Source organism: Staurois parvus, unplaced genomic scaffold (genome assembly GCF_062004578.1).
Source record: "Staurois parvus isolate SC_StPar_1 unplaced genomic scaffold, SC_StPar_1.0 ptg000697l, whole genome shotgun sequence".
In the NCBI taxonomy this organism is placed as follows: Eukaryota; Metazoa; Chordata; class Amphibia; order Anura; family Ranidae; genus Staurois; species Staurois parvus.
The window spans coordinates 62,886-84,957 of record NW_028318493.1 but is presented as its reverse complement, the minus strand read 5'-3'; positions in this window follow the sequence as shown (position 1 = coordinate 84,957).

Below are 22,072 nucleotides of genomic sequence, written 5' to 3'. Positions count from 1 at the left end.
ATGCTCGCTGCGCCCCAACAATGCACTGTGCTCTGACAGTGCATTGCGATTGGCCAAATGTCAGAAAGCGGAAAGTGCTCGGTGGGTGCGGACGGGTAATTTTTATTTCGGCAAGGTGGTGGCAGCAGCGTGACAAGGCTGGACACCGTGACTGATGTTGGATTACAACAATGGAACCATTTTGTTTGCCTTTTTTTCTTAAATAAAATATTTGTCAAAAACTGTTGTGTTTCTATTCACATTTTACACTTTTTTGGTGAATGGGTAGGGGTACTATGTACCCTATATTCATTCATAAGGGGGGGCTGGGATCTGGGGGCCCCCTTGTTAAAGGGGACTTCCAGATTCTGATAAGTATCCCCCTGCAGACCCCCACAACCACAGCCCAGGGTTCTGGGGAAAAGGCCCTTGTCCCCATCCCCCCTTTCCTGGCCTCGGATCAAGTGTCTGGTAGGAGTTTTAGGGGGGACCCCATGGTTTTCTCCCTCCATTTTTTGGGGATGATGTTCCCCTTAAAAGTCCTACAAGGCCTGGCAATGCTTTTAGGTGGAACCCCATGCACTTTAAAATAAAAAACAATTACAGTGAGGTCCCTCCTAACCTTCTTACCAGACCTAAAGGGTCTGGTATGGATTGGGCAGTACCCCACGCTGTTTTTTTTTAATGTCATATAAAAAAAATTGTCAGTCCTGCTGCAGCAGGTTCTATACATTGTACAGATGTGCAACTTTGCAGGTAGTTTAAGGGGACCCCACCAGGCATGATATTTAAAGGAATTTTTAATTTTCTTTAATTTTTACTTTAGCCACTTGCCCTCCGGAGGATTTATGGCCCTTTCTGACCAGACTATTTTTTGCGATACGTCGCTGCGTTACTTTAATTGACAATTGCGCGGTCATGCAACGCTGCACCCAAATGAGACATGTCCTTTTTTCCCCACAAATAGAGCTTTATTTTTGTGGTATTTGATCACCTCTGCTTTTTTAATTTATTGCGCTATAAACATAAAAAGAACAACAATTTTGGGAAAAAAAACAATATCTTTGACTTTTTGCTATAAAACATATCCAGTAAAAAAATTTAAAACATCAAATTTTGTCATACATTTACGCTAAAATGTATTCTGCTACATGTGTTTGCTACAAAAAATCCCAATATGTGTTAATTGGTTTACATGGAAGTTACAGCATCTACAAATGGATGGTATATATGCTGGAATTTTTTAAAAACATTTTTTATACTAGTAATGACAGTGATTAGTGACTTATATCGGGACTGTGATGGGCATTCTGACACTGGGGGGGGGACTGACTAACTGCCGCTGACATCCCAAGTGACACTAATGCAGTGATTAGGGCTAATAAAAAGCACTGACACTGTACTAATGACACTGGGCAGGAGGGGTTAACATCTGGGGAGATCAAAGGGTTAACTGTGTGCTGTTTTACTATTTTGTCTGTGTGTGCTTTACTGTGTAAGCATGCTGCTTTGTATTGCTCTGCTATGCTGACACGGTGCTGACAGGGGAGAGATCTGTATTGTTTAAATACAGGTCTCTCCCCTGTCAGTGATACTCGGTGAACAGCGGGTGCCGTCAGAGAATCTCCTTCCGGGACTTGACAGCTGTCGCCAGTGTGGGTAAGTATTTGTATTTCCCTACCCGGAAATACAAAATAATGTATACAGTATATACGTGATTTTGCACAGCCCTTCTGCCCTGTAGCAGTATTCCTGCTATAGGGTGGTCGGGAAGCTGTTAAGCAATGAAAAATGACTGCCTCTTTAAAAATGGTACTTTTTGAAATTTGTTTTCGTCACTGATTCATGTCCCTCAGAGTGGTCCCCATACTCCTTTTATGGCCAATAACTTGCATATAAGCCTTCAAAATGGGCACTTCTGAATTTACAAGTTCGAGTCCCATAGACTTGCATTATGTTTGCAGTTCGCGGTAAAACTTTTGCTCGACCGTGAACCGAACACAGCGGTGTTCGGCCCATCATTACTTAGTATGGCAGTCTCTGCCAACAGTATTAGCAATGGGCTGTTAGCTCTCTAACCATTCTCAGGATTCTGCTGTAGACATTCTGGATGGAAGAGGGTCCCCTTCAGACTCCTGAGACCTACGGCAGACAGCGATGTTAGCGGGTGGCGGGTAGTGTAGGGTTGCCACCAGGGGCAGACTGACCATTTGGAAACTGCCCGAGGGCCCGGGGTCAGTAGAGGGCCCCATGAGATGCCCCTGGTACCTTTTTCATAGGCTTTTAAGTTTGGGCAAGGACACAGGGGCCCCATGATCCCCTATTGCCTGGGGGCCCCATGAGTTGTCAGTCTGACCCTGGTTGCCACCTCATCCAAAACCAAACACATACTATTTACACAGGTTCTGTGGCTGATTAAGGTGGTAATTAAACTCAGTACCTTATCTGCATTAAATTAGCCTCAGAACAATATGTGTTCAGTTCTAAAGGGATGAGGTGGCCACCCTAGGGTATTATGCTCTGCTGTGTCAAGCGTGCTCAACCCCTCCAGTTGCTGGGTTCATTTTCCTTTGGTCAGGCTCTCCAGTATTCAGGAGCTGGTCTGCAATGGTACCTATAGTAGGTACCTATGTAGGGGAGGGGCTCTGACGTCACGACTCTTAAAGGCAACACACCGCAAGTATACTGCAGTTTCAAAAAACACACTTTGGATTCAATTTTCAACATTTTAAAGCGATTTTAACCTGTAATAGATGTGAGTGCACTACTTTATTTAATAAATAATTTTAAAAAGATAAGGCACTATATTCTTTATTACCTTTCATGGCCCTTATACCTATGGAGGAAAATTCCTAAGGAAGCGAGGAGACCCCCTAGTGGGAAGAGGGATAACTCCATCCACCTCCAGAAAAATTCCTAAGGAAGCGAGGAGACCCCCTAGTGGGAAGAGGGATAACTCCATCCATCCATCCACCTCCAGGAAAATTCCTAAGGAAGCGAGGAGACCCCCTAGTGGGAAGAAGGATAACTCCATCCATCCACCCCCAGGAAATTCCTAAGGAAGCGAGGAGACCCCCTAGTGGAAGAGGGATAACTTCATCCATCCACCCCCAGGAAAATTCCTAAGGAAGCGAGGAGACCCCCTAGTGGGAAGAGGGATAACTCCATCCATCCATCCACCTCCAGGAAAATTCCTAAGGAAGCAAGGAGACCCCCTGCTGGGAATAGGGGTAACTCCATCCATCTTTCCATCCCCAGGAAAGAGGGATAATCTCATTCTTTTACCCCTAAGGGCTCATGTACACTGCAGTTGATAAACTGACATTTAGGAGCTATTCTTTTCAGCAGCCCCTGAACTCTCCCTAATGTTTTCCTATGTGTCCACGTACACTATGTCATTTACAGTCGTATACAGGCAGTTGAGTTTACAGTAGCTTTTTTGAACGCACCAAACTTGTGTTCAGGAGTAGATTTTACCAGCGTTTCAAATGCCAAATGCTTGTAAACGCGTGCAAACACGGTTAACCGCGTTTATAAGCGTTTGCGTTTAGAAGCGTTTTTTAACTGTTCCATGTCCAGATGCTGTCCAGAGCCTTTTTTTCATCATCAGAAATGCATGCAAAGCGTTTCCATGTATTCGAATGGACCTAGCACACCATTGCAGTCAGTCCCAGGTTTCGCGTGAAGGAAAAAATGGTAGAACGTGCCGCATTATGTTCATGATGGGATCCATAGTGAATACAACTAGAAAAGACAGGTCATCGCAACACATACTGCGCTCTCTGCTTCTGCTCTCTCAATTTCTCTCAAAACGTCAGTGCATTCTGGGCATTTGGGAAGGTCTCCTGAAGTTATCTTTTAAAAGCACTTCCAAATGCCTATAAACGCGGTATGCAAACGCATCTAAACTGACGTTTTTTAACCTACGTTGTCCAGCAGTCAGTTTTCATCGTTCAGAAGAGTTTTCCAAACGCCCCGTGTACATGAGCCCTAACTCCAATTAAAGGGATACAAGCCTTTTATGACCTCACATAACGGTTTGGTCATATACGCCAGGTGAGAGTACATCCGGTGAAGGTGTACACTATTTTTATGATTGGTGAACTGCATGCTAATTACTTCGTATCACACTACTAGAAGGAATGTTAGAACTAGAAGGAAGTCACGGATTAATTAAGGACACTTTTGCAGCAGCAGCGTGATTACATTGTCACTTTTAATTTGATGTTGGACTATAATTTATTTCATTCACCTATTTGATATCATTTTTACTGCTATTGTTAGTGGAGCGCGACTCTATCATTGACTCTATCATTGATTTTGTTTACTACGACACAATGGTATGAGTATGTGTAGAGTATAGGCGACCCACATATTCCATTATATTATTATATATATATATATATATATATACATACATATTTTATTACACTATAATATCGCTTGTTAAACCATTTTACAGTAGCAATCATTCACTATATTTATTTATTAACAATTTGTATACAACATAGTAGCTCACAAGACCCCACATTTTATGTGACCTTTCTTGAGTAGCGACTTTTTTCTTGCACCCCTCCCAGTCACGCCACATTTGTGGATTTGTGATATTGTTGTCACATGCACACAAGGCCCACTCTCTGTCATCAATTCCTGACACTGCTTCAGAGTTTCTGTAGGCCTCTTGGTAGCCTCTCTGACCAGTTTCCTCCGGGCTCTTTCATCCAGTTTGGATTGATGTCCAGGGAGGGTCTGTGTTGTACAAAAAACCCTCCAGTTCTTAATATTAGACTTCACTCTGCTTTTAGGCATTGATAAAGCCTTTGAAATGCTTTTATATCCATCTCCTGACTTGTGCCTGTCTACAATACAACACAGTGCCTTGCCACCCATAGTTGACCGCTTGCTTCAGTTGCACTATCAGGGACTGAAATGCTCCAGGAAAGCTCTTTTCATGCTGAGCTAATCAAAATTACCACAGCTGATCACAGTTGAAATTGCCATGGCTTACTGTGCCATTGAGTAGGTGATTAGCTACACCTGATAGAGTTTACAAGACATTTTTTGAAAAGAGTGATCCTTTTGGTAACTCACTGAATCTGTTTTTAAATATTTTGAATGTTTTTGTGGTGTTATACCTTTCACTTGGATGTTGCAAATACAGCTGGATTAAAAAAAATGTGTCTAGCTTCATTTCAGGCTGTAAACCAACACATTTTGTATTACTTTAAAGGGGGGTTATTATTTCCGATGCCCACTGTGTGTCTATAGAGAGATAAAAATAATTATTTTTTCAAATAATTAAACCATGAAGGATTTATTTTCATATTTATATTTCCTTTGGGTTTAAAAAAAATAAAATAATAATACATAAATATATAATAATATTGTAATAATTAAAGCTAGAAATGTGTGGGTGTATGTATGTATGTATGGATATGTATGTATATGTATATATATATATACACACACAGGGCTACTGTTAGAAATCACGGAGCCCCATACAGCCTACCTGACAGTCCACCCCCCGTAAAATACATGAAAATCATTATTAGTGTGTGATGGGTTTGGTAAAATGCCTATTCTGTTTTCTGTTTAAAATATACATTTTATACATATTTACTTTTATACTTTTTTATATTTCTAAATATATGTGTTGTGCATATATATATATATATATATATATATATATTTTGTCTGCTGGGCTTTGCAGTCCTCCTTAACTTGTTTTGCTCAGAGCGATGCTCTCAACCCCACCTTCGCACTGAGAGGATTTTACTTAGACTTTGAGAATGTGAGGGGGGGTGAAAAGATAACGGGATGAGAAGCAAGCATCAAGTTTCTACATTTCTCCTATATTTCAGCCAAGCAAAATGTGCCTTTTAGAATGTGACTGTAATAGTGACGTATACTCTATTGTTTTCTATGTATAAAAGGTTAAGCACCGCCCTGCAATAAACAGAGATGAGATGATGTGAAAGTGGTTGTACTGGACAGTTGTCCGTGTAATTATTTTCCGGCGTGCACGCAATCCATATCTCAAAATTAGGAACAGCAGCAGAAATCCTACCCTGAGCCCGATTGTGGTTCTCACAACCTTTTTAAGTGGACACAAACATAACATAACTTACACATTTCCTGCCAAATCTAAAAGCTAAAACTGTATTGTGTTAATAAAGTTGTGTGTGTAATTGAGGTCTTGGGGATCATTCACGTGGGTATTGTGTCCTGTACTGTGTGCATAATTGTTTTTCTTTTTATACGGCTATTACTGTGTGCAGGCAGCCTATATTACACTATAGGGATGCAGTAGCTGTATGAACACAGCCACAGGTCCTAATTTAAAAGGCATGTGGACGCAGGTGTATGGCCTCCAAACACAGACTGTGTGTATTCGGGGCCCCTCACCCACACCTGCCCACTTATCAAATTAGGACCTGTAGCTGCGATTTTTTTATATTCACGTGGTGACACCCCTTTAGCACTAGACTGGTATATACAGTATAGGTGTGAAGCTATTTGGATTTGAGCACAGACATACCTTATTTCTATTGGTCAGTGACCAGATCTGAGTCTGTAGCTCTACTATAACTATGTCTGATTTGCCCCTTATGGGCTCTATATCCACTGAAGTACACTATAATTACATTTACATTATGTAGAGTAGGGACTGGCCAGAGAGGGATTACTTTGACGCAGTTGGCCAGCTTACACATGCATTGCAATGTATGTGAACCAAAAATCCCTGATTTTATACAAAGTTTGCTAGAAATGTGTAAGGCTGTATAGTAGTGTGCAGAGGGTTGTTTTATATTATTCAGTATTCATGTGCTCACACCCCTTGGGTTATGTACTCCGATCAGCCATAACATTATGATACTGAGTGGGATCTCTATTCGCTGCCAAAACTACCCTGACGTGTTGAGGCATGGACTCCACTAGACCTCTGAAGGTATACTGTGGTGTATGGCACCAAGCCATTAGTAGCAGATCCTTTGAGTGCTGTAAATTGAAGGTGGAGCCTCCATGGATTGAACTTGTTTTCCAAGCACATCCCACAGATGCTCAATTTGGACTGAGCTCTGGAGAATATGGAGGCCGAGTCAATACTTCAAATTTGTTGTGTTCCTTAAACCATTCTTGAATTCATCAGACCAGGCCACCTTCTTCCGTTGCTCTGTGGTCCAGTTCTGATGCTCATGTGCCCACTGTTTGGCTGTGGGCACAGGTCAGCATGGCACCCTGATGGGTTTGTGGCTACACAGCCCCATACACCACAAACCGCTGAGTGTTCTGACACATTTCTATCAGAAGCAGCATTACGTTTATCAATACAGTAGCTCTTCTATTGGATCAGACTACACAGGCCAACCTTCATTCCCCATATCAGTAAGCCTTGGCCACTCATGACCCTATTGCTGGTTTGCCGGTTTTCCTTCCTTGGACCAGTTTTGGTCAGTCCTGACCACTGCAGATCGGGAACATCTCACAACAGCTGTAGTTTTGGAGTTGCTCTGACCCAGTCATCCAGCCATTACCATTTGACCCTTGGCAAAGTTGGTCACATTTTGTTTGCTTGTAACACATCAACTTCAGGGACCACATGTTCACTTGCTGCCCAATATATTTCACCCACTTTCTGTTGATATTTTAATGAAATAATCAATGCTAGTCACCTGTCAGTGGTCATAATGTTATGGCTGATTGGTATATCTGTAAAGCTATTTGGATTTGGAGCACAGGTATATGCTATTCCTAGAAGGACAAATAAAGTCCCATTGTTGGTGTCAGATAAAATAAACTTGGTATTGTCAGTGTCAGATAAATAAAATAAACCCCATTGTTGGTAGCAGTGAGATAAAAGAATAACTATTACAAACTAGACTGATGGGGTATCACAGCACCCCATCCCTTTTATATACAGGAAAACAAAGAATATTTATTGGTGGGCCTTTAATCCTTTTGCCGTCAGAGCTTTTTTGTGTGGTTTTTAAAACCTTAAAAAAAACAATTCTGGGCCTGAAGGTTACTTAGACCTCCCAAAACTTTTTCAGAAAGCAAAGACCCATCAGAATAAGAGTACTCGTTCCAATTTTGTATATCACATGATATTAGTGCAAAGGTTGATCAAGAGCAAATTTCAGTAGAAATACACTTAGGCTCCATGCACACTGGCTTACAAATGGCTGCCTGTACAGGAGTTTTACCTGTAGAAGCAGCCCAGTGTTATCCTATGTGTCCATGCACATTAGAACATTAGAGGCATATTTTAGGCTCAACGTTTAGAGGCACGAAAAAAAAAATCCGACTGGATTGCTTTTTTGATTGTAGATTTCTGGCAGAAAAATGCTAAACTAAACTAAACCTAAATTGTGTACAAAAACGCTCTATATCAGCATTTTTTTCTGCCAAGGGAACTGGAGTTTTTTTAAGCCCAGTGTGAATGAAGCCACATAATAATTTTCGCGCATGCAAGCTCAATATATTACCCAATTTTGGTAAAATAGAAAAGATGAGATTGCGCGGAGTAAATAGATACCAGACATGTCAAAGCTTAAAATTGCATGTTCCAGTGAAACGGCAGCAAACCTTAGTACCCTAAATTTACCATAGGTGATGCTTTAAAAACGTCCCTACAGGTCATCAGGTTCAAGGTAACCATGAATAATGGGCCTACACAGGGGCGGACTGACAACTCATGGGGCCCCCGGGCAATAGGGGATCATGGGGCCCCTGTGTCCTTACCCAAATTCAAAAAATCACTAAAAAGTTAGTTACCAAAGAAATGTTCCAATAAATACAACACTTCTATTATACCAACATCATTGCGCCAATATAATAAAGAGAGGAAATACACTCACTGGATGCTGCTATTATTAAAAAACTCAAAATAATAATAAAAATGTGAAAAATATACAAATCACAAATAATAGCGCAAACCAAATCACACAACTAAATATAACCACCACCAAATAAGTGCATATTATTAGTGCAAACAAAAAAATCAATAAATAGGGAATCTCAATATAGTCCATTCAGAAAAGTCCATATAAACATGATCCTCAGTAAATGAAGTAATGAGATCCTCCTTCATAAGCAATGTGGTATTCAGTGCTCAAAAACACCCCTTAAAAATGCACACTCACCATGTGCTAGTAATTAACCAGCATGTCTATGGAAAAGGTACCAGAGGCATCTCATGGGGCCCCGTACTGACCCCGGGCCCTCGTTTCCAAATGGTCAGTCCGCCCTTGAGCCTACAATTATTGCTCTCACTCCAGTGTGCACGGTGATATGTAACGTGCAGCACAATTGATGTTTTCATGTGCAGGCTTCCCCAACACATGTTTACACTTATATGTGGGGCGCAAAATTTTTTGGGGAGGATTTTAGGTGCTTTGCTGTAACTTTTTTTCACTAAACTTTATTTAACCACTTGCCTACCAGGCACCTTTCATGCCCAGGCCAATATTCAGCTTTCAGTGCTGTCGCACTTTGGCAATTGCGCAGTCATACAACATTGTACCCATATGAAATTTGTATCATTTTTTTCCCACAAATAGAGCTTTTGTTTTGGTGGTATTTAATTGGCACTGGAGTTTTTATTTTTTGCTCTATAAACAAAAAAGAGCATAAATAAATAAATTGGAAAAAAAATGTTTTTCTTTGTTTCTATTATAAAATTTTGCAAAAAGGTAATTTTTTTCCTTCACTGATGTGCGTTGATGAGGCGGCATGGATAAGCAGCACTGATGGGCACTGATAGGCTGCACTGATGAGGTGGCACTGCTCAGGCGTCACTGGTAGGCATTGCTGAGGAGGCACTGATGATGCTGCACTGATATGCAGCAATGATGAGCACTGATGGCCACTGATGGGTGACACTTTCTGGCAGCACTATTTGGCTATGACACTGATGGGCCAACTGCTGGGCAGCTCTGATGGGGGGCACTGGTGTGTACTGATGGGTGGCACTGCTGGGCACTGATGGGTGGTACTTCTAGGCTCTAATGGGTGGCACTGCTGGGTAGCACTGCAGGGCACTGATCATCAGTGCCGATCTCCTCTGTGACAGCTGCGGGTTATCGATAGTACTTTCCTCACACTGTGACAGTGTGAGGAAAGTGCTGCCGATAACTGGCAACTGTATTTACTCCATGATCTGTTGTGTCATTGGACACAGCTGATCACGTGGTAAAAAGCCGCTGTGATTGGACTTTTACCTCATAATGTGATCAGCTGTGTCCGTAGGAGACAGCAATCACTAAGATCGCCGGGTGCACCTCGCTAGGGGTGCGTGGGAGGGCGCATTCTGGGAAGACGTCATATGATGCCCTCCCAGAACTGGACAACCGCGGTAGCCATCATTTGGCTATATAGTGCGGTTAGCAAGTGGTAACACATAGGGGACAATAAGTCCCCTATATGATGCTGTTTTGGTGACAAGTTCTCTTTAATGAGATATCAAATGGACCCCTGATGACTTAACTGCTGTCTAATGAAGCACCAGAAACCAGAAGCGACATTTTGCACATCACTTCCAACACTTAGTAGGAAGAGCAGATTAGCAAATGGATGTTCACTAATCTGCCTCCCTTCTATCAAGCACCAAGTCCTGTGTCCACCGATGTAAGCACAGAGCCTGGTACACATGGCGGGGGTTGGGGGGGGGAATGGAACAACTTGGTGGTTGCACAGCCACCCACCCCAGCAACAATCGGTAAAATCTGACGGCTTGACAGACTGACATACTCCTGTTGCTGCTGACTGGCCGGGGACCTTGCTTGTAGAATCTATCATTTTCACGCAAACCAATCAATACACACATATTGGGATTTTTTTTTTACCAAAAACTTGTCGCAGAATACATTTTGGCCTAAATGTATTTGAAAATATGTTTTTTAGACATTTCTTTATTGAATGTGTTTTATAGCAGAAAGTAAAAAATGTTTTGTTTTGCATGATCGCACAATTGCCAGTTAGAGCAGTGCTAAATGTAAAAAAATGGCCTGACCATGAAGGGGGTAAAATTTTCAGGAGCTTAAGCGGTTATAAAATGTTGTTTTAAATTCATGAATTGTGGTAAGTTTTCATTTTCCAAGGAGTCCTAATACCTCTCAGGGCTACCTGTTATACCCTCTACACATATTGCCAAAAGTATTGGGACACCACTCCAAAGCTTTGTATTCAGGTGTTCCAATCACCTCCATGGCCACAGGTGTATAAAATCATCACCTAGGCATGCAATCTGTTTCTACAAACATTTGTGAAAGAATGGGTCGCTCTCAGGAGTTCAGTGACTCCAAGCGTGGTACCGTGATAGGTTGTCACCTGTGCAATAAGTCCATCCGTGACATTTCCTGGCTACTAAATATTCCACAGTCAACTGTTAGTGGGATTATAACAAAGTGGAAGCAACTGGGAACAACAGCAACTCAGCCACCAAGTGGTAGGCCATGTAAAATGACAGAGAGGGGTCAGCGCATGCTGAAGAGCACAGTGTGCAGAAGTCACCAACTGTCTGCAGAAACAATCTTCGTGTGGTCTTCAGAGCAAAACAGTGCGTCGAGAGGTTCATGGAATGGGTTTGCATGGCCGAGCAGCTGCATCCAAGCCTTACATCACCAAGTGCAATGCAAAGCGTCGGATGCAGTGGTGTAAAGCACGATGTGTCTGGGTTTGGCGGTTGCCAGGAGAACGATATTTGTCTGACTGCATTTTGCCAAGTGTGAAGTTTGGTGGAGGGGGGATTATGGTGTGGGGCTGTTTCTCAGGGGTTGGGCTTCGCCCCTGAGTTCTAGTGAAGGGAACTCTTAAGGCGTTAGCATACCAAGACATTTTGGACAATTTCATGCTCCCAACTTTGTGGGATCAGTTTGGGGATGGCCCCTTCCTGTTCCAACATGACTGCACACCAGTGCCTCAGCAGGGCTCCCTGTGTATGCTCCATGTGGTGGACAGTGGCTGACCCAAGTGTGATGAGCTGATGTGTTCAATGGTTTTTTATCTGTTTTCAGCTGTGGTATACCTAAATATCAACATTTTTGCTGTAAGTTATTTCATTAATAATTGCCTTTAGTGAATGAAGTGATATATTGAATGTTTTCTGATCAATATGGTCTCATTTTAGAATGTGGATTGCACTTCTCCTGTTTGTATTCCTTCTTCAGGGGTACACAATCATCTGAAATGCATCGGGTCTCTACCGCCAGTTTTACACTGTCGGGTGAAGATTACAGAGAGGACTTTTACTCCCCTCTATTTAATATGGTTCCACTATGATGCAATCTTGTAACATGTACACAGCTGTTCATCTTCTATTATGAGCATGATCTTTATTCATGTTTGTATAATAAAGCATATGATTTATACATAATCTTTGTGCTATATTGCCGTTTAAAGTCCCATTTAATGGGGGTATTTTCTCTAGTTGTCCTGTTTGGCTATGGGACAGGAAGTGAAGGAAGATCTCCCCAAAGGGACACAGCTGGCGAAAAAAAAAATTCTGACAAGGGTTATAACCCTCCCTCAGGGGCGGACTGACCATTTAGCCACTGGGGCACTGACCGAGGGCCCAGGGTCAGTAGGGGGCCCCATGAGATGCCCCTGGTACCTTTCATTGGCTTTTTCATGGGCTTTTTTGGGTGTAGGAGAGGACACGGGGCCCCATAATCCCCTATTGCCTGGGGGCCCCATGAGTTGTCAGTCCGCCCCTGCCCTCCCTTACTCTATCCCAAAACGTTTCACCTATAGGTCTACTTTTAAAGTAACATTAAACTCTGATTGTAGAAAATAAATCTATTCAAGTTTGTATTCTTTTTTTTTTTTTATCTCTTTTTTATTAGGACTTTACAACTAGAAGTTACTGTATGTGGGCATAATACAAACATTACGGCCTGCTCCACTGCTCAGATATACATCAATAGTACATAACCAGCAACTATACAACAAATGAAACAATAACAAAGGTGCAAGGCTCAATCACTGGATAGAGTTACAAAAGTATCTACAGGTGCATCTCAATAAATTAGAATATCATCAAAAAGTTAATTTATTTCAGTAATTCAATTCAAAAAGTGAAACATATATTATATAGATTCATTACACATAGAGTGATATATTTCAAGCATTTCTTTCTGTTAATTTTGATGATTATGGTGTACAGCTAGTGAAAACCCAAAATTCAGTCTTACTGAAATAAATGAACTTTTTGATGATATTCTAATTTATTGAGATGCACCTGTATATCCATTCAGAGACCACAACACCTAGGGTAATGGTTTGTAAATTCTTAGTGATCCAGTGAGGTGGCTGTTGAAGAATTATCTAACCAACAAGACCAGACTTTATTAAATTGAGCTGTGCAGCCCCTATTACGGTAAGTATCTTGGTACAAGGGTAAAACTGAGTTAACCAATTCCAAACGAAAAGAGACAGAGGCAAGTTTGTATTCTTAATTCAGAAAAGTCCCTTCTATTACTGTTAGGAGCCGACTGGCAGTAGCCTCTATCAACCCACAGGCTGGAATTCCTCGGGGCGCGGGGTCTAAGCCTCAGTCTGCTGATTCACCAGAGTCCCTGATGGTGGGGATGGACTTGAAGCAGCCTGAGACCAGGTCGCGACCCCCGAGTACAACCAGCTGTGGTAGAGGTAGCCGCCAATGGCAGGCAGCAGGTAAGAGCAAGATGTGAAGAGGTAGTGCGTAGTCAGACAGGCCAGGTTGGTAACAGCGGGAGTAGACGGTACAGAGCGGCAGGCAATAGGATAACAGGTCACGGGCCAGGTTCAGCAACAGGAGGTCAGACAACAGGAGAAGGAAGAAGAATGGTCAGACAAGCCAGGGATCAGGGCAGGAGAAGGTCACGATAATCCGGGTCAGGCAGGTTCGGCAACAAGCAATCTCAGCACTAGGAACAGGAACACAGGAGAAGACCATACGGCACTTGAGTTCTGCAGGAGCCCGCTTTAAATAGAGCTCACTGCGCTGTCATTGTTGACAAGTGCACGCCAGTGTGCACGAGTGCAAATGCGCGGCCGCAACTGCTGCCGCGGGCGCCCAGGTCCTAGTGCCCACGTGTTAGTGACTTTCGGCAGTCTATGCATGTGCAGACCTATGCGCCGTGGCGATCCCTGACAATTACTCTCAGCCCAGGGGCGGACTGACCATTTGGGAACTCGGGCACTGCCCGAGGGCCCGGGGTCAGTAGGGGGCCCCATGAGATGCCCCTGGTACCTTTCATAGGCTTTTTTGGGTGTGGTTTGAGTGTAGGCGAGGACACAGGGGCCCCTTGATCTCCTGCTGCCCAGGGGCCCCATGAGTTATCAGACCGCCCCTGTCTCAGCCTCCGCTAAATCTCCAAATTCTTTTTCTTGAATGTAGCCACCCTCTCTAGCTGATTTCTGAGATGGATTAGTCCCTGTTCACACCTGAGCGTAGTAGGAATGAGCATTTCTGCCCATGTTCCGGAAAACGTGAAAACCGCGTGACACGCTTGCAGTGCCATTATTTCCTAAGATTTGTCATTATTTCTTAAGAGCATCCCACACACAGCAGTCAGTTGCCCCTTTTGCAATGCATTTTCCACGTGAAAAACGTACAAAGCAAAAATTACTTTGCTCAGTGCCAAAATTTGCTCCATGAGCTTCTGTAGCGCATTTTTGAGGTGGAGGGAGGCCCATTCAAAAGTAGGGTGCAGCTCCAAAAACATGCTAAAAAAAAGCACCAAAAATGCAACTCATTAGCATTGTTCAAATGTGCCTTAGGGACTATGGACTGGGATGTGTAGTGTGCATAGAGCAGTGCACATGACTGCCACTATCATGCACTGATCGTTCCAAACAATTGTAAGTGAGAGGGAGATGGAAAGGTTTAGGAGCTCATGGAGGACGTTACAAAAAGGCAGAAAAGCACAGTAAGAAACCGTTTAATGAATTACAGAGCCGTATTGTTGAGGTGATTGTAGCTGTATTAGCGCACTTGCAACAAGATCGATTAGCAACCCCCTGTCCTGCCTTATTGCTAGGATATGAAAACCGTTGATTTTCACTCTTACAATGCTGGGATTTCACTTCAGCAACAAGTCAGGATGTGGGGGTTGTTAACTGGGAGTTTTTTTAGCCAAGCCTCCTATTGCCCAAAAGGTCTACAGGTGAAACAATAACATTATTTCAGGACACAATTTTAATTTTTCAGGACAAGCTTTCAAGGTGTGTCCCCTTCTGCAAGGTAAGAAGTCCTCCTTGGGCCTGGAAGACGGGGACACAGCTTGAAACCTTGCCCTGAAAAATTGGATTTTAGTGCAAATATAAAAGTATCACATACAGTATTCAATTGCTCTTAGGGCCCGTTCATGCCATGTCAAACAAAAGAGAAAAATTCCCAGCTCTAACTTCCAGCCAGCCTGAAACAAACCGAATTTACCTGTCTAGCAGTATGCATTAAAAACAGGGGTTTAGTTAGCACACATTTGCAAATACATGCGTAAGTTGCAGAGCCTCGTCACGGCACCCCAGTATTCTGTATTCATGCCTCTACTATGGGGGCTCTTAAATTTGTAGAGTTAGGAGCTACAGAATACTGGGGTGCTGTGATGAGGCTCTGTAGCTTACGCATTCTTTTGCAAATGTATGCTAGCAAAACCTTTGTTTTTACCGCATACTGTTAGACAGGTAAATTCGGTTTGTTTGCAGGCTGGCTGGCAAGTTAGAGCTGGGAATTTTTCTCTTTTGTTGTTTGACATGCGTCGCCCTTCCATGTGCTCCTTGTTGTGAAGGCCAGTTATAGACTGGGACAGTTCACACCATGCCTGCATCAGAATCACACAGGAATGCGTTGTGCGTTTCTTTGCGATTCAACCTGCATGCAAAATGCACTGCTTTTGTTATCTGCAGCGGGTGGTTAAAAAATTTAACAACACCCCAAGCACAGGTTGGAAACGCAGTGTGTTTGCTTTCAGCTGATTGCATGGTACTTTTATACCATGCGATCTGGTTACAGTACACTTTAAATAGTAGTGCACTTTTAGTGTAGTGTGGTCCAATTTTAGCCCATTCAAAATAAATGGGATTAAAATTGCACCTCACAGAGCCGCATGTGAATCGCACAGGAACGCACAGTGTGTTCCTGTTCAATTCTGATGCTGGCATGGTGTGAACAGTCGCTTAGAGCCATAATGGGGACACAGACAGAAATAAAAACCTGACAGGGGATCCAATCCACCACTATATCTCTAACTGACTTTCCACCGGCTAAAACAAACATGCTCAAGCCTGAAAATGCATGAAAAACAGCCGAAGATGCTGCAGACTTACCCTTGTGAGAAATTGTCAGTCCAAATACAACATGGTAATCCAATGAAGGACGATGGATGCTGCGCGGTGTGAATGGACCCTAAAAGTCAAAAAGCAAAATGTTTCAAACGGTAACCATGGCACATACCAGTACAAATCCTAACCTGTAATACATCTGGACAAAGAGAAGCCATTTTGTTAAAGCCAAACTCCAGACAAGAATGAAATGTAAATAGTGTGCTGTGCGTTAGTTACCTCAGTCCTCTGACTTCAGCCCCGTCTTCCTAAGCCAACCCTCAGTGTAATGGATCCAAGTCACAGCTTCCCCTATGAGCCCAGATAACGTCCTGCCCCGGGGAGCAGACATTGTTCTCGCTCTTGGTTCCCGGTCCCCTCATCGCCCCCCCTGGTCCCCTCATCGCCCCCCGGTCCCCTCATCACCCCGTGGCTTCTCCTGCTTCATCAACCTATGAGAGGGGATCCGACACTGGAAGAGTCACCTTCACCAATACTCAGTGTCCACATCACACAGGCAGTGATATAGACACCCAAAGGAGGACCCCAGGAAGTAAACAAAAAAAGAGAAGGGCTGGGGCATTTTTTTGCTAGAAAATTACCTAGAACCCCCCCCCTCCCCAGACATTATATATTTTCTGAAATCAGAGTCCCTGAGAAATGAAGTGGTGGCCTTTGCAATTTTGTACGCCACACAATATTTGTGCAGCTGTTAAACGCATATTTTCAGGACAAAACACACTTAATGGCAGTAGATGGATAGAATAAAAGATCATCTTTTCCAGAAAAAAAGCTTATGCAGTCAAAGGGCCCCAGTAGATATTCAAAATCTCTGCACCGTTGTAAAATGATCATTCAGTTTCTTGTTTTACCTGTAGGCCTTTTGAGTCCCCTCAGAAGCCTGTCTGACAAACACCTAGTTAGTAACCCCCATGTCCTTACTTGTTGCTAGGAAGTGAAAACCATTGGATGCTGACCCCCAGCATTGCAGGAGTGAAAACCACAAACGTCCTAGCAACAAGGCAATATATAAGGGTTGCTAACTAGGAGTTGTTTTTTTTTTACAGTAAAAAACTTTATTGAAAGTTTTAGGTTACAGTGTAATAAAACAGACAAAGCCTTGTACCTCTAGTCATATACAGCATACAGAAAATAGCGTGTCTCCAAACAAAGGGCCTGTTTACTGTCCTTCAGACTTTGAGGGAGTTGGACTGTGGCCAGTGGGAGTAGCAAATGTCCTGGAAGTAATCAGTGTCCCATCACTAGTATCAGTAGGAGGAATAGTGTCCCATTTTTGGTATCAGGGTAAGGAATAGTACTCCATAATTGGGATCAGTAGGAGGAATAGTACTCCATAATTGGGATCAGTAGGAGGAATAGTACTCCATAATTGGGATCAGTAGGAGGAATAGTACTCCATAATTGGGATCAGTGGGAGGAATAGTGACCCATTGTTGGTGTCAGTGAGAGGAATAGTGACCCATCGTTGGTGTCAGTGGGAGGAATAGTGACCCATCGTTGCTGTCAATGGGAGGAATAGTGACCCATCGTTGCTGTCAGTGGGAGGAATAGTGACCCATTGTTGGTGTCAGTGGGAGGAATAGTGACCCATTGTTGGTGTCAGTGAGAGGAATAGTGCTTCGAGGGCTGGATAAAGACAAACAAAGGGCTGCATCTGGCCACCGGGCCAAAGTTTGGAGACCAATGATGTAGAGAAACATAATATCTGTCTACAACTTATAAAAACCATGGCTTGTGACATCACACAAACCAACGCCAACTAGGAGTTTCTCAGCCAGGCTTCTGAGGGGAACCAAATGGCCTACATGTAAAACAATAACATTACTTATTAATTATAATCACTTTACGAAACTGCACAGATTTTTAATGTCTACTGTGGTCCTTTGAGAATACCCATTCGATGAAATTCAGGTGCGGGTAAAATAAAGGGCCCTGCTCCTTTTTGGTGCAGATGCAATGCGATTTGAGCCATACAAAATGTATGCACCTCACAGACATTGCATGTCATTCGCACAGGAATGCGGTGCAAATCCTGTGCACATTACAAGTGGTGTCTTGCACCGCATTAGTGTGAACCTAGTCTAGGGGCCAGTTCACACTACATGCATTTCAGTAGCTTTTTTTCTGCATCCAAAACGCACAGAAAGTAGATTATATGGTTGTCAATGTCATAGTTCACATCAGTGCTTGCAGTTTGAGTGTGTTCTGGTTGCAGAAAAAAAAGTAGAATATGCTGCATATATATATGCTGCTTACTGCACTGGAACACGGTAAAACACATAAAAAATGCACCAGAACACACTGGAACGCATCAAAATGCACCAAAAATTCACTGGAATGCACATGTCGCTATTTAAATCAAAGGAAAAGAGAGGGGGAAAAATTAACTGGAATGCATCAAAAATGCACCGGAACATGTCAAAAACACGCATGCAGAAATGCATCCAGAATGCATCTGGACTGCGTTTCTATAGTGTGAACCAGCACTTAAAGAGTTTACAGTTGTCTGTATAGAGTTTAAAATGAATTATGGCCCTAGAATTATTGTTTGCAGCAATATCTCACATGTGTGGCACAATTGCTTTTTACATACACATGGAGGACCTAACTGCATGTTTGCGTGTGCGTGTGCATGGGTAGGAAAAAGAGGAGACCGAGATGCTTTTATATATTCTTTTTTCATTAAAAAAAAAAAAACACCAACAGACTTCTTACTGGTAGCAGGGACCACACAGTTATCCAAAAATATAATTTTTTTAAATTACATAATAAAACGTTTAAAAAACATTTTTATTCCAATAAAACATTTTTATCATAGTTCCTTTTATTTTGATTAAGCGTAACTTTTTTTAACATTTAGTTTTTTGGAGTTTTTTTTACATTCAACTTTACTGCTATCACAAGGGGGCTAACAAGCCACCTATACAAAACACACACTGCAGGATCGCTTCTCTCTGCTCTCACACTGAGAGCAGAGAGAAGCGATCTTTACTTTCAGTTTCCAGTGTTTACTATGTGACTGCTGTATTTGATCACAGCAGTCACATGGTAAAACACCACGTGATCACCCGAACACAGTGGTAATGTTATCTGCTGTGTCCGTGCGACACCCCAATCACTGGGCTTTGGGGTGCGCACTCTGTGAGACGCGCACGAGAGATCAATGCAGGCTGACGTACAGGAAGGTTTGCCTGCATTGGCACTGCCTCCCGTCTGCCGTCTATGTGCAATGGGTGGAAGGGAAGTGGTTAAAAAAAAAACAAATTACTGTAGGGTCCCTCCTAACTTTCCTACTAGACCTAAAGGATCTGGTACGGATTGGAGGGAGGACACTGTTTGTTTTTTTAATAAAAATGTAATTTTAAATTTAAAAAAGTCAGTCCTGCTGCAGCAGGTTCTATATATTGTACAGATGTGCAACTTTGCAGGTAGTTTAAGGGGACCCCCCCCCCCCCCCAAGCATTATATTTAAAGGATTTTTTTCTTTTTTTGCTTTAGTAATGAAAAATGACTGCCTCTTTTTTTAACTGATTCATGTCCCTCAGGGTGGTCCCCATACCCCTTTTACGTCCAATTTGCATATACGCCTTCAAAATGGGCACTTTTGAATTTACAAGTTCGAGTCCCATAGACTTCCGAATGTTCGACCCGAGGGGGGTGTTCAGCCCATCACCACTTAGTATCACAGTCTCTGACAACAGTATTTGCAATGGGCTGTTAGCCTAGGGTTGCCACCTCATCCCTTTAAAACCAAACATATTAATTACACATGTTCAGAGTTAAAGGGATAAGGTGGCAACCCTAGGCAGGAAGTGAAGGAATATCTCACAGGGGACACAGTGCTAAAAACACATTGCTGTCTGTCTTTCCAAGATGCTTTCTCACTTCCTCTTCTTGTGACTACACAAGAAGTGAGGGGAAATTTAAACTCCATCACACACAGTGCAGAAAAACAAATGAAAACTGATGTGCAGATTTAAATTACAGAGACATCAGTTTTCATGTGCAATTCAATGAGTTTTATACACGTTGCAGATTCCTGTGCAGAAAAAATCTGTACATGATGCTAGTGTTGTGGTGTGAACAGGGCACAAAAAGAACAATTGATTCAGTTGTGCCCTTGCAGAATGCATGTGGAAAAACTGAGGTCTCTGCACCATGGCGTGAACGAACCCTTAGTCACACCAATTTTAACAGGTGCCATTGAAAAGAATGGGCTGTGACTTGTCATTTGACTTTGATGTCAAAAGCCACATGACAAGTCGCACAAGTGTGAATGGAGCCTTACCCAACAGATATGACAATAAAAACCTGGTGGGGATTAGTCTTTGCACTATCCATTAAGGCTACGTTCACACTAGCGTTGTGTGCAGGCTGCAGAAAGGCACTTCCCAAACCGCTTCCCAAACGCCTTGGACAATTCTGCACATTGCAGCACATAGTGCTGTTCTAACGGAAGCATTAGCGTCGTGGCAAAACTGACTCCACTGGTCGAGTCAGGAGGCGTTGAAGCCTCCTATTCTAGTCTATGGTACCGCTCCACAAACGCCCGGCCGGCATTTGCGGTGCGGTTGCGACGCGGTTGCGGATCGGTAACACCATTCAAACTTCATTATAGGCATTTGTGGGGCGTTTTTAACGCTCAACAAACGCCTAGCAACCACCTCTGAACCGCGCATGTGGCGTTTGTGGAGCGTTTGCCGAGTATTAAAAAACGCTCCACAAACGCCGGACCAACACTTGCCAAAGGGTGACAAGAGTTGGTAAAACAGTCAAGTGTGAACAATCCCTAAGAACAACATTTTGGCTGGCGTTCCACCTTAAAAAGAGTGTGGGTTGGGGCAAAGAACTGCTTCATGATGAGCAGTGAAAATGGGATGATAATATTCTCAGCTGGTGACCATTATCCTAACTGGGCTAATCAAACTCAGCTGAAGGTACTTTAAATACAAATTCCCCGGGTGGTGTAACAATTTCCGTGTACGCCTTGTGGAGGGTGTAAGGTGAGTGTGTCTCTGTTGGGTAGTATGTTGTATAGGTTTCTGCTGTTTAAATTTGTCCAGCTTAGTGACATCTGCTCTGTTGGATATGGGGCCCTCTGGGTCATGTTGATAGGTCCTTCTGGAACTGTTATGTGCTCTCCATAGTTTATGGACTCTGCAGTCAACGAGCTCTGTAAATGTTGAATGGCCCCCATTCCCCCTCCCCCAAATTATGACCAGCATTTTGGTTTCTAGAGAGTATGTTTGGATTATGGGCATCTCAAGATCCCAATATCTTTGCCCCGCTCTTGTTGCGGTAACCGTGGATGTGTAAATGGCAGAAATCCATGTGGTGTGAGGTTCCTATAGGAATCTTGGGGGGACAAATGACACTGACTTGTGCCTGGTACTAACCGTGTCCTATGTCCCAGGGCCTCTGCTGGACTTGGTGCACCCTGAAGGTGTTGGCAGAAGCTTCTAATTTTCTGTAGGGTCCCTTTTTACCATTGTCTAGTATCTTTCTGTTGCAACAATTAAAGGATACATTCACCTTTTTTTATAAAATTAATAAATGTTTGGCCTGGTTCACAAGAATGCCTTTGTATTATGTTTTTTGTGCTTTTGGCAGAAATGCACACCAGTCTGTTTAACATGGCTTCCTAAGGGACACATTACACCTGTGTGGGGTTTTTTTTTTTTGGGGGGGGGGGGGAGGGTTAGGGACTTTATTGAATCCAAAACACAACTTTTTGTTTTTAAAAGACTTTAATGGAGATGCTGCAGAAAAT